The 9,385-nt window shown below is 53.5% G+C and overlaps 1 long non-coding RNA gene across 2 annotated transcripts; it reads right to left on the reverse strand.

The window, feature by feature from the left end:
• Positions 1 to 3,041: 3,041 nt before the first annotated feature.
• Positions 3,042 to 7,898, reverse strand: LOC115523905. Of its 2 annotated transcripts, XR_003971880.1 has the most exons (4): positions 6,896 to 7,897; positions 6,344 to 6,755; positions 5,208 to 5,406; positions 3,042 to 3,887 (listed from the first exon to the last, which is right to left on the reverse strand). It is a non-coding gene; the product is annotated as an uncharacterized LOC115523905 (long non-coding RNA). The 2 variants fall into 2 exon arrangements; XR_003971879.1 differs by lacking the exons at positions 3,042 to 3,887; positions 5,208 to 5,406 and having other exon boundaries at positions 6,295 to 6,755; positions 6,896 to 7,898.
• Positions 7,899 to 9,385: the final 1,487 nt, after the last annotated feature.

Below are 9,385 nucleotides of genomic sequence, written 5' to 3' on the forward strand. Positions count from 1 at the left end.
AGACGTCACCCGGACGCGACGACGCTCGCCCCGCCCCTACGGCGTGGCGGCGCTGCCCAATCGGGCGAGCCGTTGCCTGCGCGTGGGCGGGGCTTGGCGCGAGGGAGGCACCGCCCCCTCGGCCCCGGGAGCCCGCGCGCCGCCCGCCGGCGCCCCCTGATGGTGCCCGCGCTCCTCGCGCGGTGGGCCCCGCGTCCCCTTTGCCGGGGAGCCCGCGCTCTTCGCTGTCGCCCCCTTCCCCGTCCGAGGCCCGTCGCCCCTACCCCTCGCTCTCCTCGCGCTCGGCCCCTCGGCCCCCCCCGGCCCCGGGAAGCCGAGCGCGCTGGCGGCGGCCGGAGAGAAGGCCGCGGGGCCGGGGCCGGGGCGTGCCTGACCGCGTGGGCGGGTTCCGCTGAGCCCGGGAAGTGCAGGCGCGCTCCCTGCCCGCACTTTGCCCTCGGTGACGACCCCTCCTCTCCCGCCCTGGCTGGCGGGGATGGTGCTGGAGGGGCGCCGCGCTGGGGCCTGGCCCGGGGAGAGCCGGGCGGGTGCGCAGAGGACCGGGCGCCCGTGGGAGTGCGGTGGGGTGGGGGACGAGAGGTCGCGGAAGTCCTGGAGACCGCGGAGGGATGCGGCACCAGGCCACGCGGGGACGGGGGCCCAGCCTCACTGTCCCCGAGCGCCAGGCCTCAGACCTAGGGACGCTGGGTCCCTCCCGCGGAGCCAGACGTTTCCAGTTTTGTTAGTTCATTCTTTTCTAATACAAGAAGATGCGTATGTCTATTTGTGGTCCCTCCTTCCATAGCCACGCTTTTCTCCACCTTGTCTTTTTTCACTAACCAACCATCCTGGGAGATCGCTCAGTAGGAACACGTGGGCATAGTCCTCACTGCTTTTGCAGCTGCTGGGAGCTCCACTGTGTGGATGGTGACTCGCTCTATCAACCTGTTGACAATGGACTTGTGGGTTGTTTGCAGGCTCTGTCTTTTGCTAGCGCAGGCCTGCCACAAAGAGCCTCCTGCATGCGCCTTTTGTATCTGGGGCAAATGCACTGTTTGGCAATGTCAGAGCTTTCATATATTTTTTTCTTTTTTAGCGCTTATTTATTTTATTTTATTTTTTAAACTTGGTCTTTTTTTTTTTTTTAACATTTATTTATTTTTGAGACAGAGAGAGACACAGCATGAATGGGGGAGGGTCAGAGAGAGAGACACACAGAATCTGAAACAGGCTCCAGGCTCTGAGCTGTCAGCACAGAGCTGGATATGGGGCTTGAATCCAGGAACCTGAGCGGAAGGTGGATGGTTAACTGACTGAGCCCCCCCGGGCGCCCCAGAGCTTACATAATTAAACAGATGAAGTAGAAAAGTTTTATTCCCAGATGGGGACTGTGCAAAAATGAGTTAACTGTGGCAGAAATGCTTAACGTTTTGGGGGTCTCCCGCGTGTTCAAATTTGATAAGAACACATTTGAGAGTGGGGTGCATGTGAAGCTACGAGAATCAGATGCTTGTGTACCCCAAATGCAGTTGCACGGAGCCCTGGGTTTCCCTTGCGTACAATTTGAGAACTGCTGTTTAGGTGGTCCGTTGAGGATTATTTATTTATTTGTTATTTTCAAGTATTTATTTTTGAGAGAGAGAGACAGCCTGAGGGGCAGAGAGAGGGAGACAGGAGATCTGAAGCGGGCTCCTCGCTGACAGCAGAGAGCCTGATGCAAGGTTCAAGTTTACAAATGGTGAGACTATGACCTGAGCCGAAGTCACATGCTTAACCCACCGAGCCACCCAGGTGCCCCCGTTGAGGATTTTAAACAGGAGAGCTATGAACATATTTGTACTTTAGAAAGGTCACTCTGCCGTACAGATGACGGTGTTTCCTATCATTGCTGCAACAAACCATTGCAAAGTAAATGATTTCACACGCCAGCTTACTATTTCACAGTTCTGTAGTTCAAAAGTCCAGTGGCCCCGGCAAGGCTGAAATCCAGGGGTCCGCCAGGTGGGCTTTATGGAGACTCCAGGAAAGAGTGGTTTGCAGGCTCACTCAGGGTGTTGGTAGGATTCAGGTCCAAGCGGTCTTAGGGTGAGTTTCCTCTTTCCTAGCTTGCTGTCTGTCAGATTCCAGACACTGCCTGTGTTCCTTGCCTCCTGGCGCCCTTCAGGGACAGCCGTTTGAGTCTCTCTCATGCTTTGATCTCTCCTCCTCTGCCTCTAGCCAGAGAAATCTCTGCTTTTAAGGGCTCCAGGTACTAGGCTGGGCCCAGCTGAATGATCCAGGATACTTCCCCCTAGTTTCGGGTCTGCGGCCTTAAATACATCGGCAGTTTCTTAACTTACTCTTTAGGGGATGAGACTCTTGGAGTGACATTAGAATCCTGCCTGGATTTGAGGGTAATAAGACCAGAGCTGAAGCTAGAGGGGCCGTAGTGTTGGTGAGAAATGAGGAGCCTGAACTGGGGCTGGGGTGGCAGGTCTAGCGGTCAGAGTCCCGGGCTGCAAGATACGGCCGCGGCTGTAATGGACTGAGCTGCGTCCCTCTGAAACTCATATATTGAAGGCTTGACGCCCAGCCGCTCAGACTGTGACTGTATTCGGTGATGGGGCCTTTACAGAGGTGATTAAGGTAAAGTGAGGCCATTAGGGTGGGCCCTGATCCATTTTGAGAGCTTGTTTGGAGGTTCTAGCAGGGGAGCGCAGCTACTCGTATACCCTTGACCGAAGAACGGTCCTCCTCTATCGGGGAAGGTCGTCCTCTTCGACCAAGCGCGCAGCTTCGGGAGGGACGCACATGGAGCGGTGAGGGAGGAAGGGGACACCCGCCTAGCCAGCCAGATCAGCCGAATCAACCCTGGCGATCAATGGGGTGACAGATGTCGCAGCCAGATCGCCCTCACATCCTGTTTTGACTGGTGTCCTTCGAAGAATTTGGGACAGGGATGCCTGGGTGGCTCAGTCGGTTAAGCATCCGACTTCGGCTCAGGTCATGATCTCTTGGTTCGTGAGTTTGAGCCCAGATCGGGCTCTCTGCTGTCAGCACAGAGCCTGCTTAAGAGCCTCCGTCTCTCTCTCTCTGCCCCTCCCCTGCTTGCTCTCTCTCTCTCTCAAAAAAAAAAAAAAAAAAAAAAAAGTTGGGACAGAGAGGCACACACAGGGATGACCTTTTGAGGACACAGGGGAAGACCCCATCCACAGTCCCAGGAGAGAGGCCTCAGGAGCAACAATCCCTGCCTTGACCTTGACCTTGACTCCGGCACTGAGAAAGAATAAATGTGTGTTGTTCGAGCCGTATGTTTATGTGTTCAAAAGGGATTTTAAGAGGAAATTGGATAATTCGTCACACTGCTGGGAGTTCTGGGGAGTCCTGCTCTGAGATCAGACCGCTGCACTGGTCTGGGGAGGAGCCCACTGGCCCTGCTGTGGCTACACTATGGTCCCCCCTCCTCCTATCCCCCTGTGACACCAGAGCTCCATGTGGCTGCACACGGCTGCTTGCTTGAGCGGGATCTCAACACCTGTGCCTCTGTGTGTTCCTGGCCAGGTGGTTTGTGGGTCAACACGCTCATGGCTGGCTCCTTGACTGGCCAAAGGGAGAGTCGGTGCCTATTAAGGCACAAAATGGCTGAGGAGAAACAGATCTGGGGGTAGTTCTGGGCTCTGGGAGATTGCGTTATTCCATCACAGCTTTTCCCTCCTTTCCCGCCTGCCCGTGGTGCCCCACAGGCAGTACATGTTACGACCCATCCACTGCTTTGAGGCTTGGTCCCGTACCTCGCTGTGGCCCACAGAATGTGAGCAGGTGAAAGAAGTCCCTTCTAGAAGAGCAGGGCCCATCGCTTCTCGGCCTTTTGGCTAAGATCAAGTGTAGAAAAGCAGGTCCCAGGCGTCTGCTCCCCTGCAGTCCTGGGCCTGAGTGAAAAGCACAGGGAGTTAGGCCAACCAGACCTGCAGCTGAATCAGCTGCCCCAGCTGCCCTGCCGACAAGGAGCCAAAGAAGAAGAGACTCGTTTCTGTAAGTCACTGAGTTTATTTAACATCACCATAGTGCTGCTGACTAATTCAGCAGGAGGGTGAAGGGCCGGGCAGACGTTCAGGTAGAAATGATCAGCAACCACCTGTACACATCAGTAACCTGTTCTGCGAGACAGAATGTTCTGTGATGAAGGAAATGCTTGACATTGGTGCTGTCCAGTGTTGTGACTGCCACTGGCCACATGTGAGCACTTGACATGCATCTGGGAGGATTGAGGTGCTGAATTTTAAATCTTATTAAAAAAATTTTTTTTTAATGTTTCATTACTTTTGAGAGACAGAGAGAGACAGAGCATGAGTGGGGAAGGAGCAGAGAGAGAGGGAGACACAGAATCGGAAGCAGGCTCCCGGCTCCGAGCTGTCAGCACAGAGCCCGACGCGGGGCTCGAACTCATGAACCGTGAGATCGTGACCTGAGCTGAAGTCGGGGCTTAACGGACTGAGCCACCCAGGTGCCCCAAAATTTTATTTAATTTTAATTAATTAAGTTTAAACATAAGTACCCGTATACAGCTAATGGCTGCTATATTGGAGAGTATAGGTATATACACATCTAAAGTTCAGGAGAGAGGCCCAGGTAGAGTGGCATAATTTGGGATTCATTTATATGTATAGAGTTAACATATACAAATATATGTGGAACCCTGGAACATATATACAGAATTTTAGTATATGTGTGTTTTCCTGGGGGCAAATAACCCATGATTTTGTCAGATTCCCAAAGGGGTCTCTAGCCTCCAAAGTTAAGAGAAACTCTAGCCGGGGGCTCCCGGGTAGCTCAGTCAGTTGGGCATCTGACTCTTGATTTTGGCTCAGGTCATGGTCTTGGGGTTCGTGGATTTGAGTTCCACATCGGGCTCTGCACTGACGACACAGAGCCTGCCTGGGATTCTCGGTCCCCTCTAGCTCTCTGCCCCTCCCCCGCTTGTGCTCATGCCCGTGCTCTCCCTCTCTCAAAAATAAACTTTTTTGAAAAAGAGAGAGGAACTCTAGGCCCTTGAGAATCCTGGATGTTGCCTGGTGGTTAAGAATCCCAAGTATTGAGAGCAGGTCAAGGGCCAGAGCTCCAAGGGATAGCAGCGTCTGGGTGGGGGTAGCAGCAGGACTATGGGTGGTCTTGGCTGGGAGGGGACTGTATGCTGAACACCAGTGTTTGGATGAATTCACCTGCTCATTTGGTGACAGAACATTCCCTACCTGGGAAAGAGCTGGATCGGCAAACCAGAAACCTCTCTTAGGAAGAACAGGGACTCAGAGGTGAGGCCAGATAAGTGACAAGACAGATGCCAGTTCAGCAGGTGCTATCTTATCCAGAGGGTGCAGCTGTAGGGCATGGCCCAGGGAGGATGACTCTGAAGAGCTCGAAGCTGGAAAGAAGGTGTCAGCTGTGGAGCCTCTGGGAGAAGTGGTAGAAGTAAAGGGTGAAGTCTGAACTGAAATACAAGGCTCCATGACAAGGAATTAATGTGGTTACCAGAACCTGGGCCTCCAACATCATTCCTCCATCCATTCCCCCCTCATCCATCCATCCATCCATCCATCCATCCATCCATCCATCCAATCATCTGTCCATCCATCCATCCATCCATCCATCCATCCATCTCTCCAATCATCTATCTGTCCATCCATCCATCCATCCATCCACCCATCCATCCACCCATCCATCCAATCATCTACCTATCTGTCCATCCATCCATCCATCCATCCATCCATCCATGTACCCACCCACCCATCCATTCACCCACCCATCTATCCATCCATCCAAATATCCTTCATCTAACCATCTATCCATTCAACCATCTGTCCATCCACCCATCCATCCATCTGTCCATCACTCATCCATCCATCCATCCATCCATCATCTATCCATCTAACCATATATCTATCTGTCCATTCATCACTCATCCATCCATCCATCCATCATCCACCCACCCATCCAACAATCCATCTGTTCGCCCACCCATCTATCCATGACCCATCCATCCATCTATCCACCCATCCAAATATCCTTACATCTAACCCTCCACCCATCCATCCATCCAACCATCAGCTCATCCATCCAACCATCCATCCATCTGTCCATCCATCCAAATATCCTTCATTCAACTATCCATCCATCCATCCATCCATCCATCCATCCATCCATCTATCCAACCATCCATTCATCCACCCATCTGTTCATCCATTATCTGATATTTTGGGGCATGTCTGATACGCCAGTTACTGAGGCATGTACACAGACATAGTTGAGAAGACAGATCTCCACTTAGAAGTCTGCCAAACACCTTAAGCTCAACATGTTTCCAAATGATCTCATTTTCTCCTCTGCCCACCTCCAGACCTTCATCTTCTCCAGCCTTTAGTGACTGTTAGTCGTCCACACCATAAGTCTGCATGGGTGGTCCTTGGTTTTCTGTCTGTCTTACTCTCCTATCCATTCTAATTCCTTGACTTCTCTCAACTGTATCGGCTCCTCTTGGTCAGACCTCAGTGCACCTGGGTCACCACAGTGGTGCAAATGCTGTTCTCGTCCGCTCAGGCTGCTGTGGCGGAAGAATACAGACGGGATGGCTTATGAATGACAGACATGTATGTCTCACAGTTCTGGAGGCTGGAAGTCCGAGGACAGGGCGCCAGCAGATTTGGTGTCCAGTTTTCATGAGCACGGTACGAAGGCACACACATGAACGAGGTGTGTCTTTCCCAACGGCGGCTTGATTCGGTCAGAAAGCAAAGTTGACGTAACTGTAAAGCAGATTCAGGATTCTAAACTCAATGACCCTCCACTAAGCATTTAACACGGCTTCTTACACCTCGCACAAAGCAAAGCACAAGACGAGCCACACAACAGACAAGATACGACAAGGGGTAGGAAGTTCACCAACCGAACGCAAAGTCTGTGGGTGCGAGGTTGAGATAAGGCCTCGGTCAGTTCCGGGTCAGCCCTCGGTGCTCACTGTTTATTATGTCCAAGCAGCGGAGGGTCTCTGTTCCTGTTGGAGATGAACCGGACAGAGGCTTTGGCGGCAGCTGCCTTTCTGAGGTGGTCAGACACAGAGGGGTCACCTCTGCCCTCCCTTTTTAAAGGGATGTCATCAGCCTTGGGCCCCTGCAGATCTCCCCTGCTCCTGCTGGTGATCAGTTCCGGGGTGTCTCCAGCCGGTGCTGGTCTGGGTGGTGCCTGGTCTTAGCTCAGCACCGTTGGCTGCTGTGTCACTGATGACGAAAGTCACTGCTTGGCATGAGTGCCTCCGTCCTGCTCTCTACACTGGCCACGGCTCACTTCCTTGTTCACAGACGGCATCTTCTCACTGTGTCCTCGCAGTCGGGAAGGGGCGAGGGTGCTCCCTGGGGCCTCCTTCATCAGGGCACGGACCCCAGTCCCTAGTCCTCAGGGCCTCGTCACCTCCCAGAGGCCCCGCCTCCGACTACCATCACCGCTGGGGGGCGGTTTCCACATGCGAACTTCAGGGGGGCACATTCGGACCATAGCGGTCCTCTCCTGGCCCCCCAGATTCATGTCCTTCTCGCATGAGAACTACATTCACTCCATCCCAACAGCCGAGTGTTAACTCCTTCCAGCAGCTACTCCGAAGTCTGATCTAAATCTCATCCGAGTCAGGGGTGGGGGAGACCCCAGCTGCGTTTATCCTGAGGCGGATTCCTCTCCGGCTGTGGGCCTGTCCCGCCAGCAATGGTGGGGCACCGGACGGGCACTCCCACTCCGAAGGGGAGCAACCGGAAGAAGTAAGGGGTGACAGGGCTGAGGAGGTCCAAAGTAAGCAAGAAACAGGGTTTGAGGCTTGAGAAGATTCCTCTGGCTCGATCCTCTGTCCTCCAAGACTGCTGGAGCTGGGTCCTGGGCCAAGCTTTGCTAGGCAGGGGTTCGTTCCCTAAGGCCCTGCCCTCCGGGCTTTGCGTGGCCCCACCCTGGTATGACTCTGGGCCAGTGCCCTGCCCCCAAGGTGGCTCTTAGGAGGGAGCCATGGTTACTGAGCTACATCTCTTCCCAGAGGCCCAGTCCTTTGAAATCTAGGTAGAGGCAGACATGCCCCCCAGCACAGGAGCCACACCTGGGCGCCACCGGAGTGGGGAGGGGGGCGGGGGGTGGGTGAGAGGTAGCGATGTATCGGCTGGCCCTGCAGGGGCTGTTCTGCCTTGGTGAAAGTCTCCCTGCTGGAGGTGTGCACCCTGGGCCGGAGATGGGAATAGTCCCCAGGCGGCCTTCAGTGTCCTTCTCCCTCATCTTGGAGATTCGCTTCTAATCTCTTTATCAACGGTCACCAGAACGCATCCTTCGGGTTCTCGTTTTGCAATATACATAGGCTGGGGGTTTCCAAATCTTAAAGTTCTGCTTTCTTTCCGATTAGCAATCCTGTCTTTCAGTTATTTGTCTCTTCTCTTTCACAATAAGCCCTCTGAGTAAACTTAAGTAAACTTAAATAAGTAAACTGAAAAAATTAGCTTCAGCCAAATATCCAGTTTTATGGCTTAAGCCCCACCCTCCACCAAACACTAGAACATAATCCAGCTCAGTTCTGTCTCTTTTTAAAAAAAAAATTTAATTATTTTTTTAATGTGTATTTACTTTTGAGAGAGAGAGAGAGAGAGAGAGAGAGAGAGAGCACTAGCAGGGAGGGGCAGAGAGAGAGGAGAGGGAGACACAGAATCCGAAGCAGGCTCCAGGCTCTGAGCTGTCACCACAGAGCCCAATGCGGGGCTCGAACCCACAAACTGTGAAATCATGACCTGAGCTGAAGCCGGATGCTTAACCAACTGAGCTGCCCAGGCGCCCCCCAGCTCTGAATCTTTATAGCACGGATCACCTTTCCTCCAGTTTCCAGTAACGTGGTCCTCATTTTCACCTGAGGCGTGGCCAGGTCGGCCGTCACCACCCGCATTTCCACCAACATGGTGCCCAGGATCACCCTCTCCAGCTCTCCTCCTTCCTCTGAGTTGTTGCCAGAATCACCCTCAGTGGTCTTCACGGTGATGAAAGATTTTCCAGATGGGCCTCAAAGCTCTTCCAGCCTCTGCCCATCACCCAGTTCCAATGTTGCTTCCACGTTTGTAGGTTTCTGCTACAGCAGCACCCCGTCCTGGTACCAGTGTTCTGTCTCAGCCAGGCTGCTGTAACTAAGATCCCGTTGACCGGGTGGTTTATAAACAATAGAAATTTATTTCTCATGAGCGTCGGGGCTGGAAGTCCAAGGTCAAGATGGCGGCAGGTCAACGTCTGGTGAGGGCCCTCTAGTGGTTCGCAGCCGGCCACCTGCTCCCTGTGTCCTCGGGAGGGGAAGGGCAGGGTCTGTTTGGGGTCCCTTTCAAAGGGCACCAAACCCATCATGGAGGCTCCACCCTCATGACCTAATCTT

Source organism: Lynx canadensis, chromosome C2 (genome assembly GCF_007474595.2).
Source record: "Lynx canadensis isolate LIC74 chromosome C2, mLynCan4.pri.v2, whole genome shotgun sequence".
Lineage (NCBI taxonomy): Eukaryota > Metazoa > Chordata > Mammalia > Carnivora > Felidae > Lynx > Lynx canadensis.